We start from the raw sequence: 17554 nt of genomic DNA, 5'->3' as shown, positions 1-17554 counted from the left end.
CTTTTTTCCTTGAATAACTCTCGTGCATACTGGGCCACCTCTTGTGTCCAAGCCTCAAAACCCTGGTCTCGGTGATGTCCAACATTTGACTCCTAACCAATCTGGTTTCTTCTTCGTCAACGACATGGTAAGTTACTTCAATGAACAATGAACTATCGATCTTGCCTAGGGTTCCTTTTCATATACAGACCAATACCGACGTGACCGTACGGTAAGGTGAAGTGATTGGGAAGTCGCACTCGCTTCTGGTATACAATTTGATAGACTTTTTCCAAGGGTCGACTGACGATGTGGTGAGTGGGTAAACGTACAATCTTGTTCGGTTGATAGGTGGTCACTTTAAAGTTTCCATCCTCTCCCGATTGCAAGGCTTCTTTCAATACCCCAAAGTTGACCACTCGACTGGTACGATGATTCAGAGTCAGTCCTTTTACTTTGCACGTCGTGTGCACTTCTCCTTGTTTGTCCCGGTATTCGTAGCCGTAATTTTTGGGACCACTACTGACGAAACTTAGAATCTTGTCGTCGGGATGCTCGTCTGTCCAGGCTCCTAAACGGTCTCCTTCGATGTCAGGGTGCTGTTGAATCGGGTGATGGATGTAAATGCAACTGTCCGTGTCAAAGTACAGGACGCGTTCTTCTAACAGTTCTAAAGCTTCGTACAATTTTAAGCGAGCATGAGCTGTCACGTAAGCCGCAATGATGACATTTCCAAAAGGGTCGTCTTGTACAAAGTCCAGATCTTCTTCGTAATTGACCAAGATCAAATCCTCTCGAACGACGTCCACGTGTTTCATGTATTTGGTTTTGTCGTGAATCATCTGGAAGTAGCGGAAAGGTTCTGTCAAATATTCCGTCTTGGGTAAATACGGTCGTTGTGCCATTTTACCCCACAAGCAATTTAACATCACTTTGGCAAACGATCGCCTGCCTTCGTTTTTTTCGATGTGGTCTAAAGAGATGCCTTCTTCTTCATAGTATTTCTCTTTGAATTGTATTTGGTCTTCGGGAGTGTGACACCAGGAAGGATAGCCGCTGGCTTCTTGTTTCAGTTTCAAAAAGGCATCCACGTAGTCAGCGAAAATGCCTTTCTGAGTAGGGTCACCCTTGTGGTACTGTTGTGTCTTGGGAAAGTGGCAAATTTCGTACACTTCTAACAGTTGGTATCCCATGTCCAGAGCTTTAACAATTCCACGCTGACCCAGGTTCCCGTCAAGGCACGTTCTTCCCGGCTGTGATGGCAAGGTTGGTCCTGGTTGCACGTTTCGGCACAAGTACGGCACAATGGAAACATCAGTTTGCCTTGACAATGGTGAGGTAAGACGGGATGGTATAGGTTCGTGGGAGGCAAAACTTTACAATTGATCAAGCCTTCGTATTGTCGAATGTTTTTCAGGTCGATGTGTTCCGTGAACAATTGCGGGTGCCCTACAGGAAAGCGACACTATTTGCACACGTAGGGATACAGCGAACACACGTCCAAGTATTTGATTTCTTCTCCTTTCTCTTCGTCGGCTTGGTACAGCAAACAGGTGGCATTGGTCCTTCCTCCGTACAAACTATCCCTCGGGTTCAGCGGGTCCATGAACTGGTAACTTTCCACGAGGCGTTTAAACTCGGGATCGGTTTTCAAACGGTGATCGTACTCGTGTTCCCACATTTCCACCACTTGGTATCCTTGCTGTTCTAACTTTAGGCGTCGCTGACAAGTGTCCTGGTACAAGTCTTCCATGGTTCGTTGCAAAAACTGATTTTTAGTGTCACGGTCAGGGTAACAGACGGGACATCCGTGAAATAAGCAACCGTTAAACTCGTACACGATCTTGGGGTTTTCTAAGTCCCAGCCATCGACCGAATACGTTCCGATGGTCTTTTCGCCTCCTCCGTTGCGGGCATGATGAATCCATTTGTCTTCCTTGTCGCACAAGTAATGTAACCAACGTAGGGCTTTGACCGAGTATTGACGCTTGACATAGTGGGTCGTTTGAGGACTGATGACAGCCACGGTGTTTTCAGGCATGAATCGTTGGCGGTACACTAAGGAACACGCTTTGGCAATGGTGCAAGCTTCTTTCAAAGGATCGACCCCTCCGTGTTCCATGAACAGTTCTCGAAATTTTCCACAGCAACGCCGTAAAATGTCCACGTCGGAACGACAATACTTTAACATTTCTTCCTGAAAGTCGAAAGGGTCCGAGGCGTGAGCTTGGTGCCAAGCGTAGAAAGCTTCTCGTTGTTCGGTACGCATGTTGTCGGGGTCGTAATAGTGAGCCTCAGGCAAATGGGGTAGAACGGCATGTTGATTGGCTTCCGTATTGAAAAAGTGTGGAAAGTACCCTTTAGCCATTTCTGTCATTCCAAACGTTTTAGGCATTCGGCTCAAAGGCATGGCCAAGTAACTCATCGAATCTTTAAACTGTACTTGTCCCACTTGCATGAAAATGATTTTGGCTCCGTTCAAAATCACTTTAGGACGTTCGGTGCCATGTTCCGTATAGTACCTCAAAAGAAACTGTCCATCGTATCCGGAGAAATTGTGAGCCATCACCGTGGCATGACGATGACAATCTCCGTAACGTTCGATGTCCTCTTGGCTCCACGTCTTGTCGATGGGGTCTAAGACCCATTGGGCAAAATCGGCTAACGTGTTTGGTCCCCGAAAGATTTTTTCACGTCCTCCAGGAATCTTGCTGCAGTGAGGGCAATGACTGAAGATAGGTTCTTGAATGCACTTCTCGCACGCTCGATGAGCCACGCAGAAATTAGGGATGTGAATGCCAGTCTCTTGCATTCATTCGAAATCGAAAAAGATGAAATTGCCTTTCTTCTTGTGACCGTCCTTTTTCTGTGGTGGGGGTTGGTATTTTTGCACGTAACATTCGTGTTCCAAGTCCACGATGTGGTGACAAATGTGACATTTTTTCTTTCCTCGACATACGTGTGCCTTGGCATTGTGGTAAGTATGCCTTGTCCACACGTAGGGCACAATCTCAGGAGTTGACAAGCACATTTCTTCTGTGAACCTTGTGTTTTCAAATGTTGCTGGTAACAGGCAGGGCTGACAAACGTGCGCAGACAAGTCGAACAAGGCACTGGTTCTTCGCTCAGACAGGGTGGAGAGGCCAAACATCCTGGGCATTTCAATCCACAATGCTTGTGTTGCTCTCGATTGTTATAACCATAATCACATTTCTCACAATAATAACCGTATCCCAGGAATCCGGTGATACTGGTAATGGTATCGAAATGGTCATCGTGATGATAAACATGAATGTATTTTCCGTCCTTAAAATCCTGGCCTCGAAACAACAGAGACCCGCGCATTTCTTGAGGGTGCACTTTCAAGGTGTATCGTGGAGCTAGGGCATCTTGCAATTTTTGCATCTCAGGAATGCCACAGGGTGTGTCTTTGGACAGGCCAGCTTGTTGCAACAGGAGTTCTGCTTCGTTTCGTTGTTTGGCTCGATCGGATCGTTGAATAGTGTTCCAGGTTCTTTTCCATTCTGTCGTGTCGTTTTTGTTGGCATAGGTTCGTCCCACCACGATGGCACGGGCTAAACACATCTGGTCATGAAGACTGTGAATTTGGACAAGACTACGCTTAATGCTGCGAAGCTCGTTCACCAATAACATCTTTTTGCGTCCTGTCCCTTGAGGAAGAGAGACGTGGGCCATTTTCAGTGTGGCTTTACCATCGGTGATGTCAAACTGGTCATTAGATTGTTGTACGTGTTGAATCTTGTCCATGATTTTGGAAGGGGTTAGTTCTGCAGGTCTGCTAAACTCGATCCAAACAGGGGATTTCAAACCGTCGTGATCTATGGATAGTGTCAAGCGATCGTCTTCTTTGGGTTGACATTGTCGCTTGAGTGCGGTGAGCAAAGAATCCCACATCTCGGTGATGAACCCTTCTGCTTTCTTCAAGGGTACGTCGGCCTTGAAATCTTTAAACTTCACCGTGTAGGTGTAAGCCGTGGTTCTAAATTTTCTAGAGGAGCGCTTTTCCGTCTCTCGAATGGAATATTATTTTTCAGGGTTGACTAAGGGTGACGAACTTGGTTTAGAGGTTTCAAATTCTGGTTCACTCATGTCCTCTTCAAAATCACTGGCATGAATCTGTGCCAAGATTTCATCCCTGGTACGAGGCGATAGATCACGTTTCTGCCTCTTACTTTCTTCTTCTTCTTTCTTCTCGAATGAATGGGATCGTTTCATCTTGAGTGCAAAACGTCAAATGACTCAAGTTTAAACACCATAGACTAATTTATAGTCTTGGCAAACCAGCGTATATAAAAAGGGTGTGTGTCTTGTCCTTTCACTATTCATTTCACTCTTAAGCTGAGCACAACGATGGAAGAGACTACCCAGATGGAACGTTTCGTCAGAGCTTTGCGAGGGGTCATTAGAAAATTCTCTTCAGACCAGCCGACAGACTACTCTCCTTCCTTTCGAGATAAAAGTCAAGATACTTGCTATATCTGTCAGAAGAAAGGGCATTGGTCTTCAGAGTGTCCAGACCGTCAAAAAAGAACAAAAACAGGGGCTAAAAAAGACAAAAGTCAAGATACCTGTTATTATTGTAAAGAAAAAGGACATTGGTCTCCAGATTGCCCAAAAAAGAAACAAGAGGAGTCAGAAGAAAAGAAGGATTCTTCAAAAGAAGAGAGGGATTCTTCGGAAGAAGAGAGGGATTCTTCAGAGGAAGAAGAGGAAGAAAGAAGACAATTCTATTTAAAAGAGGCAAAGAAACAGGAGAAGAAAAGAAGAAGGGAAGAAAATGAGGAAAAAACGGTGAAGAAATTCAAAAAACAGAGAGACTAAATAATGAAAAAGAAGAAGTGTACGAACTTTTTAAAGTGTTCTGTGGTGAATTGTGAATTGGATTGTAAAAAAATGGATAAAAGAATACATGAATGATATAAGGTAAGTGTCTTTGAGTTTTGATTTTAAAATAAGAAGCTACACTCACGCACTCATACACAGACACGTACTATAAGGGTAAAATGGGTGGGTTTATTTTTGAGTTATTGGCAAATTGAAATTGTATTTCTTTTCGAGAAATGTGGGTGGCCCTGAAAAGGGCCTTTTTTCTTTATGGTGTAGGAGTGAGTTTAACCAATCAACTTTAACTGCCTTAAGCCTTTGCCACGGCCAAGGCCTACTTCTGATGATTGGGTTGAAATCACTAAGGGTGGTACGACAGGCTTAGTCACAGGGTTGGCGTGTTTAGCTCGGGAAGGTCGTATTCTCTTCGGTCGTGATAAAGAAGTCTGATACATTTGTTTCAGACTTCTTAACTCCGCTAAAATGTCCAACAGTACCGTAGCCGTTTGATTTTCACCCTCTTGTTTCTTTGCTGCTACTTCTTCTTGCTGTTGTTGCTGTTGTTTTTTTCTTACCTCTTCTTGTTGCTGTTGCTGTTGCTGTAGGAGAAAAGCTTGTTCCGCTTCCTTTTGTCGTTGCATAAATTTCTCCAATTCTTCTTTCTGTCTGTCTAAAATTCTCCACTTGCGGTAACGAAGAAGGTAACGAAGGTTCCGGAACAAATTCTTGCGAGGTAAGAAAATCCACAAAATCCCAATGTACCTCTTCTGAAAGTAAGTCCGGGTTCCCTTGGGCAGTCTCCCCTGCTGGTGCACCCCAATGGATCGTTTTCTGAGTTTTCGTCATGTTGAATCACTGTCGCATAGATTGACTGCACACAAGCGCTAGCGAATCTATATAGACCAACTGACGTCACAGACTACTCTCTTCGGATTGGATGCGGGCTGACTGAATTTTGTAACGCGTGTTTGGATTGGTGAATGAACTCAATCCGTTTCAATCCTGCCTCTACCTATAAATAAGCGCAGTTCAGTGCATTGATTCACCTGTTCTCGTCGCTTCAAGATGTGGACCGATGTGCAATCTTCTACGCTTGTGTCTTCCATGATGTTCCGGACGGACATACCCATGTATGTCCGATCCAAGTGGGCCGTTGTCCACAGGACAAACACCAGCCTGTGGATACGTAGGATCTACGTAGAAAGACAAGGATGCCTGAAAAGAGTGCTGATTTACGGACCAACAGTGAGACGTAGCCTACGGACAAGAAGAAGACCAATGCGGTGCCATTTATGTTAATGAATACATTAACATAAACCCAAAGGCCCTTTTCAGGGCCAGCCATATTTCTCGAAAAGAGATAGCCTTTCCATTGCCTACCCCTTTTTTTAAATTTAAATTTAAATTTAAATTTAAAAAAACTTTAAAAAAAAAAAAAAAAAAATCCCAAAAGCCCAAACTCTATTCCCCATGTTAATTTCCCTTGTCCCTAGACAGACCCAAACTCTATGTTAAATTCCCATTGTCCCTAAAGTGGCCCAGCGTTTTTCTCCATGTTAAATTTCCATTGTACGTATATTGTCCCACGATTTTTCTCCATGTTAAATCCCCTTGTACGTATATTGACCCACGATTTTTTGCCATGTTAAATTTCCATTGTACGTATATTGTCCCAGGGGTCTCCGTAATGCTAATTCCCATTGTACGTATAGTATCCCACTTAACTACTATCATACATAACGCTCAACGTGGACCTGTAATGGTCAGGGTGATAAATACCCGATTACCAACATATAAAGCGATCTACAGGGATGGACTCGGTGATGTTGTTCAGGGTCTATTCAGAAGGATAGCACAAAAAGCAATACCGATTGCAAAGCAGCTGAGAATGAAAGCTATTGACGTTGTTCGTGATAAAGATATTGGTGCTGTTGGTGATGTTGCTAGCAAAGCATTCACAGCAATCAAGTTCAGACTAGCACGATTAATACGAAGACAACCGCAATCAGTAAAATTACCTAGCACTGAAGTGATGCCAGCAAATCTTAGTAAAGATATAAATCAAGCTGCAAATAAAAAACTAGCTGAAATTTGGCTTGTGTACCCATGTCAGAAAAAAAAATATAACTGCTAGTCTGATAGCAGGAAGTGATCTTTGCATTAGACGATAGCAAGTATAATACAAATTTCAAACGTGTATCTGATCAAACATTTGACGTGGATGCGTCAGTTCTCAAAGATGAATCTGTGCGCGATTATCACTATTATTCTTATGACGCACGTGTATCTAACGTACGAGGAAGAATTGAGTTGCAAGTTCAGGATACTAGTAGATATTTCTTACCCGCAGGGGTATTCATTGAGATCGAAGGCAGATGATACAGCGTACGGACTTTTAGATCGAGGTGGTTTTGTTAACAATGGTGTTATGGCGTTATTTAACAGTGCCACAAACATGATTGACGGAAAAAATATTGAATCGTGTCTAAAAAATGTTGATGTTACCACGACGATACTGGGTCTGACAAGATATTCCGATGACTACGCAAGGTCAGCTGGTCCGTCAATGATGTTTGCAAAGGACACCACTCATCACCCCGAGATCAGCAACGTGAGACTGAATGCAGCTGGAGATCAATTTGCATCAATGAATGAAGATTTCAAATTAGGATTTACCTCACGTTGATCAATGTTAGATGGAGAAGAAAAAAATTCATGTCTGATTCCACCACAATCACATGTATTTGGATTCTGTAGAAATGTTAGAAAAATTATGTTTGGCGCTAAACACACTGTGGTACTTGTAAGAAAAGCCAATGACAATGATGCAGTCTGGCGACCCAACGCAGTCCATGCAGGTAAAGTAATACTAAAATAACTTTCGCTGTGGATGCTAGTAATGACTCAATCGATCGACGAAGAACAACGGTTACTTTCTTTCATGGCTCAAAGTGGTAAATCAACATACTGTTGATTTACCACCTTGAGCCATGAAAGAAAGTAACCGTTGTTATCATGGTTGGCAATGACCACAGACAGTATTCAAAGTAATGCTTCTGGGTTATTCACATGGCAGATACCATCACAGAAGGGAGTTTTAGCACCACGACACATATTTATCGCATTTCAGAAAAATGCTAGAAGAGAATCACAGGAACGAAATCCAATGGTATTTGACACGCTTGGGATTAGTGGAGTTGCTTTGAGGATAAATGGACATCAAGAACCTTCTGAATAAGTTTTGCAAAATTTTTATCAAAATCATGTTGCACGTGCTTATCATCGGTTCATGACATTTATGGGTCATGATCCGAATGTGGATTATGGTTTGCAGATATGTCAGCGAGATTTCACAACATTACATCCTATCTGTTTTTCCCCACTGGAACACTTGGATTTGTTTTGACAATTAGTAGCTGACATACACTTCCAAGCTCGCGTATCTCGACTGCCCACTGGTGGTTATATAACAATTGATGTTATACTCTTAGACAAAACAATGCTACTTGAAGGTGTTGGTGGACGAATGAGAGTTATTGATGCCCCAGTAGAAATTATGTGATTGGATCACGAGCGATCAGTAATTAAATCACTCATGATATAATAATGTCACATCATCATGTTATTGTTACTCAGACTCCTGGTCAGATTAAAAAACTTCAATCAGTATCAAAAGAGAACTGAGGAATAAAAATATCACTAAAAAGAACAAATCGAAGGTGGTCCGAATAAACTATCATTGTTAGAACGTCAACTCAGGCACTTCAATGAAGCCAAACGATCAAAGACCGGCGTACGACTTAATCTTTCTGCGGGTGCAATTAAAGACATCGCTAAGACGGGTGGTACATTTCCACTTCTTGCAGCTATACAAGCGTTAATAGCCGCTGGATCCCCAGCTGTTGCAAAGCAGATGCACTTGGTGTTGTTGGAACTGATGGCATTAAAGAAAAGATCAGATCAGGAATAAAAACTTCCACAAAAAAGGGAAGGGTCTGAGACTGCTAGGAACATTATTCGTGGTACGTAAAAGATCAAAGACTTCAAGGGACACTTTGTAGATGTTTCCCATGTCCAATTTCAATTTACTCAATGCTGTTAAATATATAAAATTTCAAAGGTGTTTTTATGCGTCATCAATAGCCAAAACAACCAAATATCCAGGAAATCGGTACCATTAATCTTGATAAAAACTCTGGAAAAGGTACTCATTGGGTTACATACGCGATTGATCCCCTTGGAATTGTTTATTTCGATTCATATGGGTTTGCACCACCAAAAGAATTATTTTAAATATGTAAGCACTGGAATACGTAGTATTACTACAGTCTGGTAATCCAACATTTTAAACAGGTCTTAGTTAATATACAATAGTAGATATTTACGGAAGATCTTCTCGCCTGAGTTTCCGACGATATGAAATCTGAACACGCAAGTGTACTCGGTGATCTACGAAATTTATTTTCTAGTTTATTCTGAAGATACAATACAACAGATCGTTGAAACGACACTACAACATCTAAACATGGTCGCATCAGATCGCAAGTTTATCAATCGGCAAATCATCGAATTTCTCTCTCGCCACTCGAAAATATTTCTCAATCATTATAAAATAACTAAAGAACAATTACCAGTATTTGTACTTCCTGGATTTAACGCCGATGAGCTAAAGAAAATAGTCAACGATATTGCCGATGAAAACTTTCCTTAAATCGTTGTCGCATGGAGACAAATAGCCCCTCCTCCGAATATTCTCAAACACAATAATGATCCATATAGCGGAGGTCGTCATTTTTCGCCAGGTGTTGTTAATATAACATCAACAATCGCAGTCAATCTTCTATTGGTGCAATTTATGAAAGTTATCAAGTAGATCTTGAAAAATCCAGTCAGGCCCAGCAGGGATATATTTTATATACGTTAACCCTTCAAGCAACCCTCTGGATTTTTCATTGTGTTAGAACCCATTAATCTAGTTTATCTGCTATTGTCGATAGTACATGTCAAGCTTACTGACCAGACCGGACACTTGCTTGATTTGCGATACGAAGTTTTGAAGAAAAAAAGAATATCACGATGAGCGGTTATCATTCCCTTTCGCATTCCATATGGACCTTTTGTGAGACCTTTCTTATGACCGATGGCCGATGGGCACCCCACAAAGCGTTTTCATTTTGGCTGACTTTCTTTCTGAATATTCTGGTACTCTTCAGTGAGATTGAGAGCTCACATCACTCACTGTTTATTTTTGGAGGTTCCACAAATTGTTGCATATAAATCACCACCCCCTCCGAACAAATCCCTCAAAGAAACGAAATTTTAGAGATTCGGAGGTTGTCTAAGCCTTTCATTTTCATGTAAACCCACCAAAACGCACTCAGGGGGTTATGTGGTGAAGGGGTGTACATGAAATCACATTGGTGCTGGAACCCCCACTTTTTAATGAAAAAACGCGAATTATTCGCCACCGTCGACATTCGTCAATCACGGGATTGGAACTCCAGGCCTCGAGTATGAGAATCCGCCATGCTAACACTGCACTAGTCAATGGACCATACTTGTGGCTATATGTTTCAGAAATTTCATAAAGTTACCTATACTGGATTCCTACAAGTGATCATTATACTGAATAAATCATAACTGCTCTAAACTGCAGCGTGGATTTATTTCAAACACACAGTATGAAATATCTGCACTTAATAATCGCACATACATTTCTGCAGGATGTCATTGGGAGTTAAAGTACATGTAGGTCTGTAAACAGCTATATTACTTAGAGATCTAAAAATAACTTAATTGTATTGCATGCAGTTGAGGCATGCTTCTTGTTTTTCTGAATTTATCAGGAACGATGTTAAAAGGTGTAAATATCCTTCTACTAATTTGCACTGTTATAAATTACGTTGCTCCACTGACAGCAAATTTGTCATACAGGCAGTTAAGTTACTGAATATAACAGTTACGATTACACAAAAAATAATCGCGGCAGTCATTTAATATTACGCAGTATCAGGTGGGGCAACTGCTTAATTACTCTACCGGAGAGTACTTTGTGTGACAGAGTTAACTCCCATCACAATTCTTGGTGTATTTGTATATTTTATGCGCGAGACGTTATACCGAACGCATGCACGTAAAAAAATATTTGCCAGCTGTATTCATTGATTGAAATATTATTTCTTCGTCTGTCTCTATATGTACATATTTAACACTTTCTCGCGTTTATTGTGCTTACCAGTATTTCAAAATCTGCAATTCTGACTTTGCGTAACATCTCGTAAATTATTTAAGGAAAATATCTTTGGGAAGTGAATTAATGTGATCGATTACAAGAACGTCTTCGATTAATCCATGAAAACACTAGTGGACAAATTTATGTCAGTAATACTATGTATTCCCCTTAGTACTGAACATGGGATAACCAGTATTAGTGACAAAACCAAGTGTCTTTTTTCTCAGTCGACAGTTCCTGATAATGCTATATCGAGAGGCTTCATAGCTCTTTATTATGGGATCTTCCACAAATTCATTTTGCGCCAATTATAGAATAATATTGTTAGTCTAAATAATTATTGGAAAATCTGGCGAGATAGTCTTCGGCGTTTCTTATCCCATAACGTTATTACCGGTAACATTATTTTTATCATCATATCGATTTAGCTCTCTGTATTTTTTACCACCACATTGCAGACACAACCGCTGTTGTTGTTGTTGTTGAAGGGTTTAACGCCATTTTTCAGCACACGATAGGCTATACATGGCGGCCAGTGTTAATGATGGAGGAAGAACCCAGGAAAACCCCAGAAAGAACCACAGACCCACGAGAAGCTACTGGCAAGCTTTCTCACATACCCACATTAGCCGAATCCGAGACTCGAACCCACGCAGACAGAGGTGAGATGGCAGTGATCCGTAACGGGGAGCGCTTTAGACCACTCGGTCACTCGGGGCCCCCAGACACAACTGCATTTCTCATCCATCTCCTTTGATGCACATTTTAAACACAGGTTTGGTCCTAGACTCTCTCTTCGCACACCTTGCATGTGGTAAGCACATAATTCATTTACGCAAGTTTTGTTACAAGGATCTGAAGAACCGATCATTAACCATTTACATTTATTCTATGCTTCAATCATTATATATATATATATATATATATATATATATATATATATATATATATATATATATATATTCAGTTTAAATATATATCTGCCTTAATTATAATATGGAGGAGTTTCAGGAATTATATGCGATTAAACCCTCTAAACCTACATTCGATCTTGACAAAATATCGCCTGACTTGCCGATGCGAGCTCTGGTTTATCCGACGAATAAAACTCTGAATGAAAGTATTCGTGGAGACAAGAAAGAATTTTGCGACGATGGCGGGGTTCATGTTTGGTAAACATTCAGAATTATGCACAACATTGACAAACGTCGCCTCGATGCTACATTGAATGACCAACGAGCAGCGAAGATTATTAATTATCTCGACAATCAAATATTTTTTTAGAGTAAAATTTATTGTGGAAGTAGGTGATTATTGGATTATCCGTGACAAACATGACCCTGTTCGATTACATCACACTGTCGATGCTGTAAAGTTGAATAAAAATTTCAAACCATGAATGCTGACTGGTATTGACGAACCATATTATGAACGAGAGTATGCTGTGACTGTAGTTGTTTATGCGATATAAACGTTGAATGATAAACCTACCGTTAATGATTTCAAACCGATGAAACTGTTAAGGCTAAATTGTGTTGCTGAACGAGTTACAGAACATTTCCTAAACGTTATACATAGAAACGATTTACGACGTAAAGAAATAAATCTGTGGGCAGAAACAGTTAAAGATACCGGAGCGTCCATCAAAGACGTCGCTGAACTGGGAAAGAAATTAAAATTTCCAATAAAGGCAAAAACACTAACCGTAGAGATCTTGTACGAATCGAAATATAAATCGAAAGCAGCACCGATAAATAATACACGTTATTGATCAAAATTTGCATGCGTGGACTTCGGCTATAACAATATTTCCACGAAGTCAAACTGTCACTTTCTATGACGGTGATATGTTCGATTTTATCAAAAATATCAGTAGAAGCGATCATGTATCCGTGTGGCTGTTTCAAGGTTCCGATGATGAAAACAAATTATGATCAGTTTGTGCGACCTAATGTAGATATTTATCGTACAGAATCTATCCACGAAGAAATGAAAAAATTTTGCGTTGAAATATACCGGTGATGCGGAACAGTTATTGAGTAATTGTTTTACAGTTGCGTCAGTTGATGCTCATTTTGCTCAGAAGGAAAATTGTTGGAACCCAACACGGTTGGAATTTCTTAAAGACGTCCAACGCAGTTGTATCGACGGGCACGGCGGATTATGGAAGACTAAATGCTATTATAAGGATATTATGTCAGTTGATATGGTTTCTTGTTATTTTGGAAGTTTTCTTGGAATGGGAGAATGTTCTAAAGATTTTAAGAAATTCGTACACATCAGATGACCACACTTGCGATAAACGGAATCTTATCCGATTTTTACCTGATTAGATTCGCCTTTATCGAATCATTTGAATTCCTCGTGATGTTTGGAATGGTAGTTTTGAATGAAGCATTCGTTTTCCAAGTACACTATTTGGCAACAAATGTGATATTGTTTCTTTCCTGAAATATACGTGAGCCTTGATATTAATGGTAAGTAACCCTTGTCCACAAGTAGGGCACAATCTCAGGAGTTGGCAAGCATTTTTCTGCTGTGAACCTTGCGTCTTCAGATGCTGTTGGTAACACGTAGGGCAGCCAAACGTGCGCTGACAAGTTGGGTAATGCACTCACTCTTGTCCTTTGTCCGGACAGGGTTACGGAGCCAAACATCCCTCACATTTCCATCCAAAATGCTTGTCTTGCTCTCGATTGCTATACCCATAGTCACATTTCTCACAGTCATAACTGTATCCCAGGAATCCTTAGATACTGGTAATGGTATGAAAATGTGCATCGCGATAATAGACGTGAATGTATTTTCCGTCTCTGAAATCTTTGCCTCGAAACAACAAAAGTCCCGCGCACTTCTTGAGGGTGCACTTTCAAGGTGTAGAGTGGAACCAAGACGTCTTGCAATTTTTGCATTTCAGGAATACCACAGTGTGTGTCTTTATATATCCCCGCTTGCTGTAACAGGAGTTCGGCCTGTCTTCGTTGTTTTGCTCTGTTTGAATAGTTTGCCAAGCTCTTTTCCATAAATCCGTTTCGTTCTTGTCGGCATACGTTCGTCCCACACGATAGCACGGGCTAAACACATCTGGTCTTGAGGGTTGTTAATTCGGACGAGACTCTTTTTTGGTGCTACGAAGGTCGTCCAAGAATAACACCTTTATGCATCCTGTCCCTTGGAGAAGAGACACGTGGTATCATGAACAGTGTCGCGTTTCCTTCGGTGATGTGAAACATGTCGTTGGATTGCTGAACGTCTTGAATCTTATCAATTGAATCAAGGATTAACATTGAAGCTATCAAATTAGGCAATAAAGAAGGACAAGAAAACTTACTAAAACCTGTACTGGTAAACGAAATCAACCAAAAATACCCGGACTATGTTAAAATATATACCGATGGATCAAAAACAAACAACCCACCAAGAACAGCAGCAGCAATAGTCATCCCTGAATTCAATATACAAACGGGATCCAGATTACCTGACTATTGCTCCATTTACACCATTGAATTCTGGGCTATACTTGAATCACTACAATGGATCAAAGACAACCAAATACCTAAAGCAGTCATTATAAGCGATTCCCTAAGCGTTATCAAATCGATCCAAAATCGCAATACAAACTCTAGGGAACAATTCCTCGACAGAGCATGCCAATTAATCGACGATATCACCACAGCACATCAACTAGTCGAGCTCATGTGGATACCGTCGCACATTGGAATCTCTGGCAACGAAACAGCAGACAAAGTTGCAAAAACCAAACTAGGAGATCAAAACTCTATCAAGCTTAATCATAGCTCTACAGAAGCAATAAGCTTCGCACAAACATATATAGACCAAACATGGCAAGATTTTTGGAACTCCTCCACAAAAGGTAAAAGGCACCATGAAACCCCAAAAAACGTAGATAGGAACATACAGCTACCTAAAGGTACCTATTTAGAACAGAAAACCATAAACAGGATAATAACTGTAAAAACTAAACTAGCAAGCAGTTTTGGAAGGTTTATAGGACCCAAACCAGCAACCATTGACTGCTTTAACTGCCACACCACCGAAGATCTACACCACGTATTCAATATATGCCCAAAATATCAACCCGCTCGGAAAATATTTTATCAAAAACCAAAAAGAGATTCGATCACCACACACATACCCAGAGTTACTTATGGACTCTAATAAAAATAAACAATCAGCATATAAAAATATAAATCAATTCATAGACTCAGCAGGACTTAGGAACAAAATATAATTACTATCCCCACAAAACCAAAAGACCCAGTAACTAGCTAAATAAATTTAGAAGCCACCACATAAAAAACCCATAACATATCATTCAATTTTATAAAAGTATTAATAAATAATTCACTTACGAAGCACCTATAAAAAACTAAGGAAACCGCAAAATCGGATGTCCTAGATGTCCTTAACGAACCGAGTAATCAGCTAGGATTCCGGTCCTAGATGTCCTTAACGAACCGTGTAATCGGCTAGGACTCCGGTCTCTTGCTAAATAAAGTATAAATAACATTCAATCTCTAAAAACATTAATTAATAAATAACTTAAAGAGGTAATATCTAAAACCTTATAAATAACATAACGTAGGAAACACACCCTAAACACCTCGACTAGTAATACCATAATAACCTTGAAAATCTCTCTTCATACATGATTTCTACTAAGAACCTCTATAAACTGCATAGAACATCCCCCCCTCCTTTTAGAACATTTTGAAGAAGAAAAAGAAAAAAAAATCGAAAAAAAAAAATTTAAAAAAAAATTTGCAAGAAACAACAGGCAAATGCAACAAGAAACCAGCGATGTAAAGCAAGCAGGACCGTTCCCGGGCTCTCCTTCCCACTAATGACAGCCAACCATTCAACTGTAGGGACCTTCATGGACCCACAGATTGAGACCAAACTATCAGGGTTCCTTGAATCCATAAAAGCCTGGAGGAGGTGGCACCATCCCCTTCCCCCAGGAACAACTAGCAGGCTGCGGTGCAGTCAGAAAAAAGTGGCACATGCACATTTGTGCGCACGCCACTATAATTAAACTCAGCAACAAAAATTTAATCTTATCGAAGACTTTGGAAGGTGCCAGTTCTGATGGGCTGCTAAACTCGATCCAAACGGGGGACTTCAAAACTATCGTGATGAATGGAAAGTCTCAATCGACCGTCTTATTTGGCTTGATATTGCTGTTTCATTCTGGTTAAAAAATAATCCCACACCTTGGTGATGAATCCCTCTGCTTTCTGCAACGGTACGTCGGACTTGAAATCTTTAAATTTCACTGTGTGAAGCCATAGTTCTAAATTTTATAGAGGAGCACGTTTCCATCTCTCGAATGTGGTAATAGTTTTGAGGGGTTATTGGTGGTGGACTTTTTAGTTGGGTGTAGATTCTCTGGGTCTGATTTCTGGCTCACTCATTTCATCTTCAAAATCGCGGGCATAAATCTGAGCCAATACTTCAGCTATTGTGCGAGGCCATAATTAACTTTACTGCCTCTTATTTTCTTCTCCTTTCTCCACGAAATGATGCCATCGTTTCATCTTGACTGCAAATGTTCAAATGACTACATTTTAAACGCCATGGGTCCCTTTATATCCATGTCAGACCAGTGTATATAAAGGGTCAGTGTTTTCCCTTCCAATATTCATTTCACCCTCAAAATGACCAGAAAGTTGGAAGAGCCCACACAGATCAGTGCTTTGCGAGGTGTCATACGAAAATTTTCTTCAGACAAGCCGACGGACTACTCCCTCTTCTTTCGAGATAAAAGTCAAGATACTTGCTATATCTGTAAGAAGAAAGGACATTGGTCTTCAGAGTGTCCAGGCCGTCAAAAAAGCAAGACGGACGTCAGAAGAGACAAAAGTCAAGATACCCGTTATCATTGTTAAGAGAACGGAAATTGGTCTTCTGAATGCCTTAAGAAACAAAAGGAGCAAGAGGAAGACGAGTTCCGAACAGGAAGAAGAGGTACTGTCCCCTAAGGAAGAACTCAGAAACGTACAGAAAGAGAAAAAAGAAAAGAAAAGAAGACGCGGAGAAAGTGATGAGCAAGAGGAGGAAAAACCTGTCAAAGTGAAGAAATATAGAAAACAAATAGAGTGAACAAAGACACAGAAGAAATCTATGAACTTTTTAAAGAGTTGTATTGTGGTATTGGATTATAAAATTTGTACCAGAATAGACCAGACAGAAAATGTAAGTGTCTCTAGGTTTTGATATTTTAAAATCATAATAAGAACCTACACTCATGCACTCACTCACACACACACATACATAATGGGCAAAAAGGGATTTTGAGTTTTAATTGATTTTGGCAAAATTAATTTTCGAGAGAGGTGGTGGTCCTGAAATGGACAATTTGGGTGTTTGTTTTTTAAAATACAGGAACGGGACGTAATCAGCTTTAACTGCCTTAAGCCTTAGCCACGGCCAAGGCCTACTTCTGGACTTGCTCCTGTCGATGATGATTTGGTAGAA

This window comes from Sinohyriopsis cumingii, chromosome 19, assembly GCF_028554795.1.
Source record: "Sinohyriopsis cumingii isolate HCF-2022 chromosome 19, ASM2855479v2, whole genome shotgun sequence".
Lineage (NCBI taxonomy): Eukaryota > Metazoa > Mollusca > Bivalvia > Unionida > Unionidae > Sinohyriopsis > Sinohyriopsis cumingii.
This window is presented reverse-complemented; position numbering follows the sequence as displayed.